Source organism: Nymphaea colorata, chromosome 3, assembly GCF_008831285.2.
Source record: "Nymphaea colorata isolate Beijing-Zhang1983 chromosome 3, ASM883128v2, whole genome shotgun sequence".
Classification (NCBI taxonomy): domain Eukaryota; kingdom Viridiplantae; phylum Streptophyta; class Magnoliopsida; order Nymphaeales; family Nymphaeaceae; genus Nymphaea; species Nymphaea colorata.
In genome coordinates this window covers 13,750,643-13,768,128 of record NC_045140.1, presented here as the reverse complement: position 1 = coordinate 13,768,128, position 17,486 = coordinate 13,750,643, and positions in this window count along the sequence as shown.

Below are 17,486 nucleotides of genomic sequence, written 5' to 3'. Positions count from 1 at the left end.
GGTAAAAAGGGGAAAGTAAAAATACATAAAAAAGAAAAAATTACACAAATATCCTAATATCCAAATATAATATATATATATATATACACATTTAGAATGCATACATTCTAACACCCTTCCTCAAACTTACGGTGTGATGACCGAAAGTTTGCCGAGGAGAAATTGAAACCTGGCAGCAGCAAGAGCTTTGGTGAAGAAATCTCCAAGTTGATACTCAGATAAAACATAGAAGAGATCAATGTTTTTCTAAAGGAATTCTTCACGAACATAATGACAATCCATCTCTATATGTTTTGTTCTTTTGTGAAATGTGTGATTGCTAGCAATATAGATTGCACTTTTGTTGTCACAACAAATCTTGACAGGATTCGTGATATGAATTCCCATGTCATTCAACAAATTTTTGAGTCACACTATCTCCATTGTTGTAGTTGTCATTGCACGAAACTCAGCTTTTGTTGATGATAATGACACTTTATTTTGTTTCTTGTATCACTAGAAAATTAAGGAATCATCTAAAAACATATAAAAACCAGTGGTGTTATGCTTATTATTGAGATCTCTACCCCAATCAGCATATGTATAAGCAAGTAATTCTAATACAGAATAGGAAGACAGAAATAGTCTTTTGTTGATTGTGTTTTTCACATAACGCACAATCCGCATTGTCGCTCCCATGTGCACTGAGGTGGGTCTTTGTTGAAATTGACTTATAACATGTACAACATGAGCAATGTTAGGTCTGGTGATGGAGAGATAAGAGAGAGCACCAACTATTTGCCGAAAAGGAGTGTGATTATCTAATATCTCTCCATCATCAATTTTCATTTTTACTCCCAGTGCTTCTGGAGTATCCACAACTTTGTCATATGAGATACTTGTTTTGTCAATTAATTCACTAGCAAACTTCATTTGAGAAAGGAGATAACTCTGTTTGTGATAAGCAACTTCAATTCCAAGAAAATATGTTAGTCTTCCCACATCAGTCATTCATTTGAAAGCATTTCTTAAGAAATTGTTTTACCTCTATGATCCATTCATCATCATTCCTAGTAATAACCATATCATCAACGTACAATAATAAAACAATTATGCCTACGGAGGTGGTCTTTACAAACATGGTAGTATCAGAGTAGCAAAATTGAAAACCTTGATTAAACATGACACTACTAAACTTGTCAAACCAGCCCTTGGGGGCTTGTTTTAAACCATAAAGAACTTTCCTAAGATGTATGACTTTGTTTTGAGGTTGATCAAAACCAGGAGGAGCACTCATGAAAACTTCTTCCTGTAGGTGACCATTTAAGAATGCATTTTTAACATCCATTTGAAAAATAGTCCAATGTTTAACAGAAGCAATGGCAATAAGAGTTCTAACAGAAGTCATGAGAGCAACAGGAGCAAAGGTTTATTCATAATCAATCCCACATTCTTAAGCATATCCATTGGCAACAAGTTTGGCCTTATATCTTTCTAAAGTTCCATCACTTCTAGTTTTGATTTTATAGATTCATCTACAACCAATAGTCTTTTTCTTTGTTGGTAGAGACACAATATCCTAAGTCTCATTGCTATGAAGAGCTTTAAGCTCAAGATTCATGGCTTCAATCCAATTGGGATCTTCCTTAGCTTCAAGGTAAGAAGATGGCTCATAAAAAAAATGACGTGCCATAAGACAAGCTCGAAATTTTAGAGAAAAAGACTCATAAGAGATAAATCTTTGAGAAGGCCTAACGTGCCTTTAGGATCTCCTAGGAAGAGATTGATTAGTTTCTTGATTTTGGTGATCTCTTCTCCTATAAACTAAAATCTCTTTTGGAGGATTGATATGAGTAGGATTATCATTGTTCACTTTTTCAACTTGCACTTCTTCAACTTTATCGGATCCATCATCATTAATATCATTAGTCCAAAGAAAAGCGTAATCTTCTAGTTTCTTGGGTTCATTTTTAAAACCATCTTTATTTTTTAAAAAGATCACATTTCTAGAAACATACACTTTATCTCTTTCAATATCTAACATCTATAACCTTTTTGAAAAACGGAATACCCAATGAAAACACAACAAATAGATTTTGAAGAAAGCTTATCATCTTTGTCACTTAACACAACATTTACAACCAAAGACTTTAAGTCTATTGTAATTAGGTTTAATATGGTGAAGTTTTTCAAATGGAGAAATATGTTTCAAAAGTTTGGTAGGCATTCTATTAATTAAATAGGTTGAAGTCAAAACAGCCTCAGCCCAAAAATTTTTAGGAACATTTTTAGATAAAAGAAGAGCTCTAGTTGTTTCAATAATGTGCCTATGTTTACGTTCGGCCACTCCGTTTTGTTGTAGAGTGTTAGGACAAGATCTTTGATGAACAATGCCTTTTTCTTTTAGAAATTGTTGAAATTCATTTGACATAAATTCTCCTCCTGAATCACTTCTAAAGACTTTAACTTTTTACCCAAATTAGGTATAGATCATGTTGTAAAAATCCTTAAAGTTTTTAAATACCTTCAATTTGTATTTGAGAAAGTAAACTCAAGTATGCTTAGAATAATCATCAATAAAGATCACATAATACAATAATACTCTTTTTGACATAATAGGAGCGGGTCCTCACACATCCGAATGCACCAACTCAAAAGATTTTTGAGCAATAAAATTTCTATTATCAAAAGGTAAGGCTTTCATTTTGTCTTAATACAATCGTTACAATAAAAGTTCTTTGACAAAATATCTCCATAAGGGAAGATGAGACATTTTTTCTAGATTGGGATGTCCAAGCCTTTGATGCCAAGTTTGAGTGCCATATTCTTTGGAGATATTGCAAGATGGTCTTGAAATGTCCAAAAACTCTATGTAGTAGAGATCATTTGTTCTAAAATCTTTCCCAATCGTCTTCTTGGATAGACGGTCTTGTATCAAACATTTGTATTGTGAGAAAATTACATCAAAACCAAGGTCGTCTATTTGAGAAACGGATAATAAATTTAAGCTTAATTTAGGAATATATCTTACTTGAGGTACTTTAAAAGTTTTGGATCAAAATGTTTGGTTAAGATTTCCAATAAAATCAATTTCAAGAGAAGCACCATCTGCCATTTTCACAAAAGAATAAGAATCATTTTGTTGCAATTGGTGAAGAGAGATCCACAAGGAGTCATACGAAAAGATGCACCCGAATAAATAATCCAAGAATACTTACTTGAAGAAATAGATGTCATGATAGCGCCCAGTGTTGAAGGTGTGCCTCCTCCCTTTAGTAATTGAAGAGCACTTATGAGTTTATCAAGTTGAAATGAGCTTGCTTCTTTCCTTTCTTCTTGAATTGGAGCCGCAACGTTGCTTCTTTTGTCAAAAATTCTAAGTTTTGGACATTTAGGCTTGGTATGTCCTTCTTCTTGACAATGATAGCAAATGATTTTTCTTCTTGCTCCTTCATTTGTACGATTGAAGTGAGGAGGTTTATAAGGTCTCAAATGGGCCCCCGGCCTAGATGTGGCAAGAACACTATTGACTTTTTCTCTATGAAGACAAAGTCAATTTTCTTCCGTTTGAAGCTTTGCAGTAGCCTCATTCATAGATGGAGTTTTAGAACGATGGGGTAGAGCGGTTTTAACACCATCAAATTCGGGTCTAAGACCTATGATAAACTTATAAAACTTGTCATGTTGAATTTGCTTTTCTCTAAAAAAAAAGATCTTGTGTCCAATACAATTCAAAGATATTTAATTCATCATACAAATGATCCATTTCAGCCACATAATCTTTAATGGATCTATCTCCTTCTTGGAGATTGTGAATTTTGAATTGAATATTATGCATATAAGCAACATCTCTCATGGTATGAGTGTTCTTTAGATACTCCCAAGCTTCTAGGGCAGAATTTAATTTAAAAATTTACCCACTACAGCATTGTCAACACAAGTCAAGATCCAAGTAATAATTTTGATGACCAACACTCCATTCTTCACATTTCTTGTTGTATTCAGCCACTACTTTCTCTTTTTCTGTTCCGTCCAATTCCATAGCCCTTCCATCAACACCTTTAGTAAGGACTAATTGTGGTTCAAGTTTTGTCCCATCAACTAGTCCCCAAAGGCTTTTACTACGAATAAAATGTTCCATAGTTCTAGCCCATTGTATATAGTTTGTTTATGAGAGTTCGGAAAATGGAAAAGAATAAACTTTGTCATCCATGAGCACAATAAACAAGGTAGATCCACTTACAAGTTATGAACAAGCTAGCTGCCACGTGAAAAGAAGTCCACGGCAAGGATAAAATCTCAGCAATAATAGAAACTAGTCACCCTTCCAACAGCCACGAGTTCACCATCAAGGGAGCTAAATTCCATAAAAAAATCACCAAAAAGTGGCCAGAAAAACACCCTTATTCTTGTGTAAAACTGCAGCAAGTAATCTCTAGAACACTTAGAGTGCTTCACAGCTCCAACGAAAGAGTAAAATCTGAACCTTCAATCTTGAACGGTAGCAAGACAAAGAGCAAAAAACGAGGCCTTGATACAATGTAAATCAGGCCCAAAGAAACAAATACTTCAAGAGAACCAGCCTTGAAGCTTCCACCAACAAGTCAAACTCACAAGACCTCAAACAAGAGGTGAAGAAGAACTTATATTAATCACAATAAGACATACAAGAAAAGGCTAAAAAGTCATACTTAAACAAGGGTCTCAAGTGCGCTATTTATACCAGAAATAAAGAAGAAAGGAGGAAGAGGAAGTGGCTGTTGGAGCTCCCAACGGCTAGTTCTAGCCGTTGGGAACTCCCAACAGCTATTTCCTTTGTTAAATAAAAAAGGAAAAAAGTTCAGAAAAAGGCATGAAAAATAAAGGAAAAATAAATAAAAATAAATACAAGAAGTCCTATGTATACATACTTGTTTTGATATATACAAATCATACATCAAACTGCTAGGAGTTTAAGATATATGATAGTAGATATCAAAACATGTATGTATACTTACATTATAAATTCTAACACTCACTGCCCTGCCTCAAGGCGTTTTTTCTAAAAAACACTTTTGAGTTGTGTTTTTCTGGGTGAGGTGTACACTTCTTACAACATTGGTCTCTATCACCGCCTGCCTCCAAACCGACAATGGATCAACATCTTTTTGGCCATTAGTATCCCTAGCTCCGGCTATTCCACCGGTTGGAGAAATGGTGGCCGGATTCCTTGCCTCTAGTCTACCCACAATTGTAGATTCCAATTGATGGGAGGAAGATGAAGCGGCTGGTTCCCGACCTCCTCCAGACAAATGAAGAAGGGTAATTATGTTCTCATTGAAAGCATATGAATAGAAAAGCACATGAGTCAAATACCCAGAAACTCATATGGTCATACCGAAAGGAAGGGTCGATGCAGCCCCAAAAGATATAGCCACTTTGGAAGTTGATCAAGAGTTTTTCTTAAAACTTTTGGAGTGTTTCTGCTAATTTTGAATTGAGAAATAAATTTTCCTTTTATTCATCTCTCTTTCTTGGTTTAATCTTCCACAGTGGCCACTTTCTTTTTCAGCTAGACACAATCAGGCATAATATGTCCCTGTTCCTTGCAAAAATGACAAATGATACTTCTTCTACCTCTTATATTTTGATTTTTTAAAAATTGTGGAGGTCTATATGTTATCACATGTTTGTTGGCGCTTTGTACAACAAGAAAACATGATCTTTGTCTTGCTGCAAGTGGTTCATCTGCTGATAACATTGAAACTTTATGAATAATGATGCTCTCACTTGTTCAAACTTGTCGTCTAGGCAGGAAAAACATGGAGTTCTTTCTCTCTATTTTTTCCCCTCATTTCAATGGCCCCAGCCTCCACCTTCCCATAAGATTCTAAGAATGCTAGTTCATTCATCCCATGGGAGAATAAAAGACCTTGTGTAATCCTTATCACTCCTTCGCCCTGTTTAGTTAACCTTATTTTCTTCTGAAGATAGTTGTCTTGTTCATTCTTGTTGCACAAATTGACTTCTAAGAAATACCCAAGCCTTTGTCATTTCACAAGATGAGATGGAACTTCCCAACCATGGTATTCATAAATCCTGTTATTCTGCGACAATTATTTGCGTCTTGTTTGTTTCAGAGCCATGCTATCATTTTTGTTGTCCGTGAACTGTTGTGAGTTTAGTTGAGAGTCTTGAGACTTTAATGTTGTACTGCTCACATGTCACTGAAGCCTGTTGCTATGAAGATGCTTCTCTAGAGGACCGGCCCATGTCATGTAATTGGAATTATTGGTTCTTTTCCGGCCTGTTTTCAATAACACAAAAAGAAGAATTTAATGGGGACTATGCAATTTTTGATGCTCAAAATTAGAAGGTCAAACTGAAGATTATGATGCAGACATTTCAATGTCTAATGGAGGCATCTGGAGTTTATGTCTTGCAATGGAATAACAAGACCTCTCCAAGTAGTTGACCAATATACAGATGCCAGTAATTTGTCTAGGTTAAATTCATTAAAAAAAAGATACTAAGTCATCTATCACCTAAAGTGATCTGTGTTGCTAGCGTTATGGGCATATATAGTGTTGCATCATAATCACTTGACTGCAACTGCGTTTTCTGAACTAGTCTACAGTGCCATTTGCATATACACACAGGGATATGCATTCGCCAGAAGTGACTGAAACATGTATGTATGTATAATACACACACATATGTATATGTACTATATGTAGGTATGCATGTATCATGTATCATGTATCATGTACTTATGTGTCTTGTCAGCACGAAGAAAAGTGTGAAGACCAAAAATTTTCCATTCTGCCCAATGTGGTATAATATTACATGTATAATAGATGTATATTATATGTTGTATATGCATATTCTATAATATATTAGTTGTATATATATTATAGTATTATATACATACATTGACATGTATCATACATATTATACGTTTACCATAATACATAATATAATATATTGTATGTTATACATATCCATTATTGTTCTAGTAATATATAATTAATAGACATTACTATAATTATATACATTATGCATTATAGTACGTGTATAAAATACGTTATACGTAATTACTCGTAATGTATATATCATGTTATATGTTTATTATCTTTTATACAATATAACATCTAATATGTACATAATATATATTGTGCAATATGACATATAATATATATATATAATATGTATAATATATTTATATAATATATGTATATAACATAATATAACAGAAGGGAGGAGAAGTTGAGTATTGGGCTGAAGATGAAAAGATTTGGGTTTAAGCGCAAGATGAATGGCTAAGGTGGCTTTATCTTCAACGTGGGCGATCTTTGGTGGTTGGTGGAGCAGTTAGAGGCGATTGTGGATGGATAGAATAAGAAAGAAGAAAAAAGGGGACACCAGCCTTCGTTCGAGAGGCTTCCATTTGAGTTCATCATTCTCTCTTCTGTCTTCGATTCATGTAAGTGTCTCTCTCTCTCTCTCTCTCTCTCTCTCTCTCTTTCTCTCTCTCTCTCTCTCTCTGTGTGTGTGTGTGTGTGTGTGTGCTTCTTGATAACGAACCCAACGTATCAGTGAGAACTGTGCCTCCCAATTAGTTGACAATCGTATTGATCTTTCGTAGTGACCCTAAACAGAATGAAGATTCTATTCTTCTCGGAAAAAAAATTTGCTTGGGTTGCGTTCTTCTCAACTCATTCAGCATAAGTAGCTCCACAACTAAAGCGCATTGCTTTGCATGATATAACAAGGTACATCTCTCTCACCTTTGTTTTTATGGCCAGGTATATGTGCAATCTTTCAAGGTATTCTGCAGTTTTTCAACTAGATGTTCAAATGTGAAATGCATTTTCTACAATATTTAAGCTATTGATTGTCAACGGCAGCTATAATTGGAAATTGCGAATGTGAAGGTTGAACTATATGTCATCTTTTACGAAATGGTGCATATCTTGTCATTGCATATGACCTTGTTTTGCCCACATTGAAATTTTGAACCACAGGTTCTATCTTCTACCAATCGTATGATCTTACAATAATTAAAATGTAAGCTTTTTGCTTATTCATATAAATAACTGTTGTAAGTTTTTTGTCAGTAAACTAATGAAAAATAGTTAAATATATTCAAATTACACGGAAATAGTTTTCTACAAATAGTTAGGTATTGTTGCTTTCTTTATATGTTGAAAACATTCTGAAATTATCATGCCATTTTTCATGTTTTTGCTAGATGTTGGGATGCTAGGACCGTGGTGCTCTTGTTTGCAGCTGTTTCATGTGAAAACAAGTGATATTTATTGAATTGAATACCATGCAGTTATCACATTTAGAATATTGTTCCATGTTGTTGCCTTGTGCCCTTGTTCATAAGGCCATCTATGTATGCTGATTGTTGACTTTACTGTTTTATGTTGCTGCTTTAGCCTCCTGTAATTTCCTATTATTGTGCTTTCACAATTATTGTCACTCTTGTATGCAATCTCTATTTATGCTTCGTCTGCTACTTTTGAAAACTTGATACATGTTATAGTCCTTTACAACGTCCAGAGAGATTGTTCCTCATGTCATTTGCTTGTGTAATCCAAGTTTAAATGTGTTAATGACTGCAAATTGAAGGCTTGGTATTGCATTAGGAAACGACTAATGACAGAAATATTTTCATCTGTTACTTTATACTGGATAACTTATCCTATTCCTAAATCCTCATTCCATTGTCAAAGCATGTATAGTTATGTACATGTCTTTTGTACCTCTTCATAATTTGAGCATTTCACTACGTAAATGCTTCTAGCTCCTTGTTATGTCAACTTCTTACTTGACTAATCACATAACAATTAAGCTAAGTGGATCATGTTTGTATATTACATTTTTTGTGTATATAATAGAAGACGTTTTTAGTTTGTCTCACTGTATTTAACCATTTTTTGCAGCATCTGCCCCTCATCTTGACATGGTTGAGAGTGTAGATGATCAAAAAGGTACTCTTAATGCTTTTTTACTAGTTCTAAACTTGGAAGTTGATGTTGGTTCTAAACACAGCACCATAAATTGTCAATTTTTCATTGTGGATTAGCTCATGGGAGCTGTTTATCATCACATGCATGATGCATGTAGGTTTAGGTGGTGCTAAGAACTTCACTTTGCTTCTGCTTATGCTGCGTGTGGATGTTGGTGTATACAGTGGACCTTTTCTGTCACACCCTAACTTTTTGACCCTCAAACAAATTTTTTTTTCTAAACATAAAGCAGTGAGGTGCGACTACACAACAATTCAAAAAGGAGAGAGCTATATCATTCGAAAAAATGGAGCAACTTTCATTTATATAACAATTTTAATTCATAAAAAATCACATTTATATGTATGACAAAAATGCACCAACCCATATAATTGATGTCTAACAAAAAAAAGACATTAATATAACCAAAAACAGGTCGCGCTTGTCGATGAGGTCAATATCATCAAGGATAAAGCCACCAAGGCCTCTCACGGTAAGGCAATTATCTCTCTCTCCTCTCTCTCTCTGTTGTATGTGTTTCAGCGCTGGATTCGGTAGCTGTTGATCTGGGGTCCTTTTCTAGTCATATCTTCCTAGGATTTCAGATCAAAATTTCTGGTGTTGCAGGGAAGAGAATCTGGATTGCTTTTGAGTTTTTCTCGATCAGGTTGTTGTTACCATTGTATGTCTGCCTATGCATGTCGATGAATCTTGGATAGCGATCCTTCATAGTGATAGCATTTAAGGCGCATAAGTCCACACAAAATCGCCAGTTACCATCCTTCTTGTGAACGAGGAGAGCGGGAGACGCAAAGGGGCTGCATCTGGGCTGAATAGTGCCCTGCTCTAACATCTCTTGCACCAGTCGAGTTAGGGCCTCACATTGGGTCGGTTTATACCTGTATGGTCTCCTCTTTACAGCTTCTGCTCCCGATTGAAGCTATATGTGGTGGTCATAGGCGCGGGATGGAGGCAACCCATGTGGAAGTGGAACGTCGAACACATCTGAAAATTCCTCTAGCAGGGCAAGTAATCGCGCGCCCGTGCTATTGGGAGCCGGCCTCTCTTCTGCAACTATGTTGGCTAGGAGTAGCACATAGGACGTGGTTGCCCCATGTAGCATTTTGGAGGTGGCGGTCTCCCTCACCGGTTGTCTTGGAGTAGCCGACAAGGTTAGGCGCGTCCCACCTGGTTGTGTAAAGTGCATTTTCATGTTGATGAAGTCCCACACAACCTCACCCAATCCTTTCAACCAATGAATGCCCAAGACAAGGTCTGGCCCTGCCATGGCTAGTGTATACAACTGTACTGAAAAACCATGGCCATGGATCTCCAACTTCTCGTCGGTGCACCACCCTTTACACTTTAGTATACTCCCACGACCACATCGAACGTAGGTTGGTAATCTATTTTTCACCCAAGGGCTCTAGCCGACTTCTCACAAATGAAACTGTGCGTGGAGCCGGTATCCACTAGTACACTGACCATCCGACCTCGGAGTTGACCTTCAATGCGCATCAATTGCGATACCTCATGTTCCTGATAGGGCATGGAGGGATATTTCGAGCGAATGAGTAAGTCCTTCATCGAGCTTCCCCCACTCGTATAAGTTCTCTCTAGGGTTGTCATCTTCTTCCTTGACTAGGTACATGTGGAGTTGCCTAAAGGTGTGGCCGGGAGTCCATGGTTGATCGCATTGGAAACAAATACCTTGACGGCGTTTTTCATGTATTTGTTCTGGGGTGAGGCGGTGAATAATGGGGCGGCTTCGTTGGTTGACCGCTATTCACCCTGAGACGGCATTTTTCTAACCGCCGTCATGAGAGATGTGGCAATGTGCACAGGTAAATGATATAGTTCTTCAGAAGCCAAGCCAATCTCAATCTTCTTCTCTCTCACCAAGTCCTACAAAACACAATGATCAGTAGAAAAAATAAGTTTGCAATTTAACTCTTTCATAATCCTGCTGATAGACAAGAGATTAAAGGGAAGATGTAGAACATGAATAGCATTGTGAACAAGGAATTTGTTTAAAAATGAGAGACTCCCTTTCCTAGCCACAGAGATAGAAAAACCATTGGCAAGAGAAACATGTTCCTGCCTGAGCAAAGCTTATATTCGTGAAAAAACTTAGGATTGTCGGTCATGTGGTGGGTGGCACCACTATCAACATTCCATTTTCCCATACAAGAATTACCTTTTACTACCTGAAATAGCAAGGGCATGGTTAACGTTTACATCATCTGATGCCTCGATTTGACTGATATCAATCTGACTTAAATATGCACGAAGCTCACGAATCTGTTCAGCTGAGATAGGAGTTTTCCCACCATTAGGGTTATTAGCATCGGAAACAGACTTCTTCCCACTAGAAGACCTCCCTCGACTATTCTTCTTTTCAGGATGTAGGACCCAACAAAACTCCATGGTATGACCAGTTTTCTTGCAATGAGTACAATTTCGAGGAGGTCGGACAGCTCCCATAGGGGCACGACTGACAAGAGCAGACCTTTCATTATATGAGGTATGATGCCCCTTTCTTCCAATTATAATGAGACGCCTTTGCTCTTCAGCTTCAACACGGGAGTAGACATCTTCAATACTAAACAGTTCTTCTGAATTAAGAATTTGACTCATTATACCATCAAAGTCATCATTCAGTCTGGCTAAGAATAAAAATACCCTATTCTCCCATTCTTTGGCAACATGACGTACCCGGTCTTGGGGCAATTCCAAGTATTATCAGAATAATAGTTAAGTTCCTCCCACTTGGATTTCAAAGCTGCATAAAAGTCTGCCACAGAGAAATTCCCTTGTCATAGAGCATAAACACCTTTCATCAGTTGATACACTCAAACAATCTTCTTCTTCTGGCCATACATCTGTTCTAAAATAACTCACATATCTCTCGCAATCCTCTTATGAAGGATGAGGGTTTGCATATAGAAGGATATAGAATTGACAAGCCTAGTTTTAACTTGGTTGTCCTAAAGAAACCAAGTGTCCCAGGCAACACTAGTCTCAACAGGTTCAATCTTCCACCCATTTACATAGGCAATTCAGCTCCTACCAGCAATCCCCATAGTGATAGCAGTGGACCATTGAAGGTAATTTTCCTTGGTGAGGCAAATGATAGTAACTTGAACAGGGATATTGTCAGTTCTAGAGGCCTCGACATCAGCTTGGTCTGTATTGACAGTAGAAGAAGTTGATCATGCCATAATCAAGGTTCAATAAAGCAACAAGAAGACGAATGCACACGACAAAACAAGAGCAGTTGTGCAGGGGTGGCAGCAACAAAGTAAAGGCACTTCAGGCGATGGCAACAACAAAAGACAATGAACTATCGTCGGTGAGTCGAACCACGATAGACGTTCAGAAGCAGACAGCCACAGTCTCGATCAACATAAATCCCAAAAGCTCATCGGCTCTGATACCATGTTGAAACGAAAAAAGGATAGAACAGTGATGTAACGTGGAAAAAACCCTCAACTTGAGAGAAAAAAGCATGGGTAAGGAGGTTTGGTGCCGACTAGCAGCCAGACTCTCTCTCTCTATTAGATTTTCATTCACACACAAAATTAGGGATTACAAGGGCATAAGTAGAGCCCAACAGAAACACAACCTGGACCGGGTCTGGACCCGGACACAAGACCCATCCAAAAGCACTTCAACAAATTCTAAGAAAATGAAAATATAAAATATAAAAGTGAAATTACAAAATTATGAGTTTTCTACTTTTTTTTTTTACAAAATCATTGATAGGATTCAAAATAGTTCCTACAATGTTAATGGAAACCTAAAAAGTTTAAGATGATAAGTTTTCTACTAAGTTTTTTTTACAAAACCATCAAACTTGGAAACTGTTATTAAAATGTAAAAATAAATCCCAAAAGAGTTTAAAATATACTGAAAATGATTTTCTTTTGAAAAACCTCAGAGAAATCTCATGATGATATTACAGTATTTCATTTTAGCAATCTTTTCAAGTAATGATTCTCTAGTTTTGGGCTTGGATCGTTTTGCATCTCTCTCTCTCTCTCATATTGTTTTTTGGATTAATAACTTTTCTTTTTTTTTTCTATGGTGGTTGTCTGAATATTGGTTTCATGAACTGCAAATGGAAGGGTTCTGACCATAAGAGATCTCTTGTCTTGGATTGATTTAGTCAATGTAGCTGAGCAAGATCTTGGATCCATCTATGCTTTCATTCATGGTGCATTCCTTGTGTTGCTTGATGGGCTCACCTTGGTATTCCCATGAAACTATGTTCAAACAAATTGTTTACTTTTCTTAGTGCTTTAGGCAATTTAGGGTTCATTCATGTTCCTTATATCTGCTTAGTTGCTGGGAATAATATTGTTGAAGCATGTAAAAATGGTCTTGGGACCGGGTCTGGGTCCAGACCCGATCCAGCTTGTAGCCCTTGTTGGGCCTTACTTAAAGACTTGTAACCCTAATTTTGGGTGTTAATGAAGTTCTAAGAGAGAGAGAGTTTGGCGGCTTGTGGGCACCAGACCTCCTCACCCGTGGTTTTTTTCCTCTCGTTGAGGGTGTTCCACGTTACGTCCGTGTTTGATCTTTATTTCTCGTGTTTCAACTGTTTCTACATGGTATTAGAGCCCGTGACTAGTTTGTGAACTTGTTTGCCGGACGTGAAGTTTCGGCCCTGACCTTTCCATCGCTCGACGCCCTTGGTCTGCCGTCTCCGCTACCACCTCTGCCATTGCCACTGTTGCCATAGTTGCCATTCTCTTGCCGTTTGCCCCTCTTTGCCACCGCGAGTTCCGGTGAAGGCCCGACACCTACTGCTCCATCGCCTACCATCGCTAGTCATTCGACGGTCATCGCTAGTTGTGCTTGAGGTTCCCGATGGGTGTGGAGTTCTCTATTGGCATCGCCCGACGCTTCCCTTGGCCTTGCCGTGGAGTTCCAGTGTCCGTGAGATTCTGATTGTCGTCACATGTTCCGCCCAGTGCTGCTGCCTTCGTCTGCCGTCGGGTGTGCTATTGCTGGACTGTTCTTTTGGGTTGTGCTAGTGGACGCCACCACTGCCTTGCTTGCTGCAGCTCTTGCACAACTGCTCTCCTTGTTGTTCCCTATTACCGTTGGTAGTCCAGGACTGTTCGCTACCACTGTGAAGTTCCGGTGGTGGTCATCTTATCATCGTGGAGCTTCAGCGCTCAGGCATTCAATTGTGTCGTGGTTCAGTGTTGCCTTCATCACCTCTGTGCTGCGATTGCCGCTGCTGTTGTCACTTTGTGTTGGTTGTTTCTGCTCTCTGTGTGGTTGTCCCCTATACAGCTTCCATTTGTTGCCCTTATTGCTACCTTTGTGAGCTTTTGTGATGACGGATTCTCGTATGAGAGAGTGGATTATTGATAGTCCACCACATGACTGGCGATCCTAAGGTCTTTCATGGATATAAGCTGTTGACAAGAAAAGAACACGTGTCTCTTTTCGATGGTTCCTCTATTTCTGTTGTTGGGAAAGGGAGTCTCTCACTTTTGAACAAGTTCTTAGTCCACAATGCTCTTCATGTTCCTCATCTTCCCTTGAACCTTCTGTTGGTTAGCAAGATCACAAAAGAGTTGAATTGTGAACTTATTTTTTTTTGTTGATCGTTGTGTTCTGCAGAACTTGGTGACAGGGGAAGAGGATTGGGATTGGTTTGTTTTCGGAAGGGCTATATCGTTTACCTATGTATGCCGCTACTACTCATGACAGCCGCCATCAAAATAACAAAGAGTGAAGAGGACTCCCTTCAATCGATTCTGTGTTGGCATGAGCGCCTTGGACACCTTCCTTTTGGAATTCTAAGACAGTTATTTCTTGATCTGTGTTCTAGGTTAGATATGACTATGGTGTCTTGTGATGTCTGTCACCTAGCCAAACATATTAGGGCTTCATACCCTGTGTCTATCCATCGTTCTAATGAGGTGTTTGCCATGATTCATTCTGATGTGTGGGGGCCTTCAGGAATTCCTTCATGTCATGGTTTTCAGTATTTTATCACCTTTATAGATGATTGTTCTCGAAACACCATTGTTTACTTACTAAAAGACTGTAGTGAAGTTTCTACTGTCATATAAACTTTCATTACTTATGTAGAAACTCAATATGGAGCATTTGTTAAGACATTTTGGTCTGACAATGCTTGTGAATATACGTGCTAGTCTGTTGATAACTTCTTTCTAAAAAAAAGGAATTGTTCATGAGACTTCATGTAGTTATACTCCTCCTCAAAATGCAGTTGCTGAACGAAAGAATCGCCATTTATTGAATATGACTCGGGCTCTTTTTTTCAACGTCATGTTCCAAAAAAGTATTGGGGGGATGCTGTGTTGACCAATGTGTATCTTATCCGGTAACCTTTCTCTCTTCCACCCAGAGTTTTTGGTTGTGTCTGCTTTATTCACAATCATAGTCCTCATATCAAAAAGTTAGATCCAAGGTCTATTAAGGGCATATTTCTAGGTTATTCTTCCACTCAAAAAGGATACAAGTGTCGGGATGCTTCCACTGGTCATGCCTATGTTACCAAAGATGTCACTTTCCTTAAACATGCTTCCTATTTTGGTGAGAATTCTCTTCAGGGGGAGAAGTTTATGTCAAGGGAAGAGTATTCTCCGAGTCAAGATATTCAGTTCATAGATTTCCTGGACTATAGGCGGGAGGAGAGTCAAGCAGTTGATGAAAGGGCTTCTATTGGGACTAAGGAGGAACGTGCTCACCTTTCTAGGAAAGTTTACTCTAGGCGAAGAGTCTATACAGATGAGGTGACAGGTACAGATGAAGTGATAGGTGGTGAGAATTCTACTCCCAATCCAGTTAGTCCTTCTCTGGATGATCCAAGTCGTGCTCGGGAGAAACAAGTTGAAGAAGACATTTAGATTGTTGCTGCAAGTGAAGAGCTTCCCATCGCCCTGCGAAAAGGGTGTCAGGTCATGTACTGAACATCCTATTAGTATCTTTGTTTCATATTCTAGACTGAGCAAAGACTACAAATGTTTTGTATCCTCTCTTTCTTTGGTTGTGATTCCTAGGAATGTTGCTGAGGCTTAGAGTGATCCCAAGTGGGCTGATGTGATACAAGAAGAAATAGAAGCCCTAAGAAGAAACATGACATGGGAAGTTGTAAAGATCCCTAAGGCAGCTCACTTGGTTGGATCCAAGTGAGTCTACACCATCAAATACAAACCGAAGTGTTGAAAGATACAAAGCTCGTCTTGTGGCCAAGGGGTTTAGTCAGAAATATGGGATTGATTACTTAGAGACCTTTGCTCCGGTTGCGAAAATGAAGACAGTTAGAGTTGTTATTTCCCTAGTTGTGATGAAGGAATGGAGGACGTACCAACTGGATGTTAAAAATGCATTTCTCAATGGCGATCTCGAAGAGAAAGTGTATATGTGTATGCCTCCAGGATATAAAGAACCAGAAAAATACTGTAAACTGAAAAAGGCTTTATATGGCCTCAAGCAATCGCCTAGAGCATGGTTCGATCGACTCAGACGAGTAATGCAACATTATGGCTACAATCAAGGAAATAGAAACCACACTCTGTTTGTGAAGAGGAAAGAAGGGAAAGTCACTCTGTTACTTGTTTATGTGGATAGCATGACTGTTACAGGTGATGATGAGGATGAGATCACAAAGCCAAAAGTGTTACTGGCTGCCGAATTTGATCTCAAGGATCTTGGTAAACTGAGGTACTTTCTTGGTAATGAGATTGCTAGGTCCAGTACCGGCATTGTGTTAAATCAACGAAAATACACACTAGATCTATTGGAGGAGACTGGTACGCTGGGTTGTAGACCAGCTCCTACTCCTCTTGATGTTGTGCACAAGTTGAGCCTTAGAGATGGGGAGCTGCTTTGTGAAGAAGCCAAAGGAAGATATCAACGCCTTGTTGGGAAGTTGATTTATCTTACCCTCACTAGACCAGATATCACTTTTGTTGTGAATGTATTGAATCAATTCATGCATGCCCCCTACTGATGCACACTTGAAGGCTGTGGACAGAATATTATGCTATTTGAAGAGAAATCCTGGCAAGGGGCTCTTATATGTGAAACAAGAGCCTATTGAGATCGAAGGGTATTTTGATGCTGACTGGGCAGGTTGTGCTGATACTAGAAGGTCTACCTCAGAGTACTGTGTCTACTTGAGAGGAAACCTTGTTATCTGGAGAAGCAAGAGGCAAGATGTGTGCTCTTGATCTAGTGTAGAGGCTGAGTATAGAGTTATTGCTATGGGAGTGTCAGAGTTACTATGGCTGAAAATATTGCTAACTGATATCATGGTAGAGATTGGAGGACCAATGAAAATGTACTGTGATAACAAGTCTGCAATCAACCTAGCCAATAACCCTATCCTACATGACAGAACAAAGCATGTTGAGATTGATCACCACTTTATCCGTCAGAAGATTAATGCTAAAGAGTTAATCTTACCTTACAAGAAGTCTGAAGACCAAACCACTGATGTTCTGACTGAAGTTCTATCCTTCT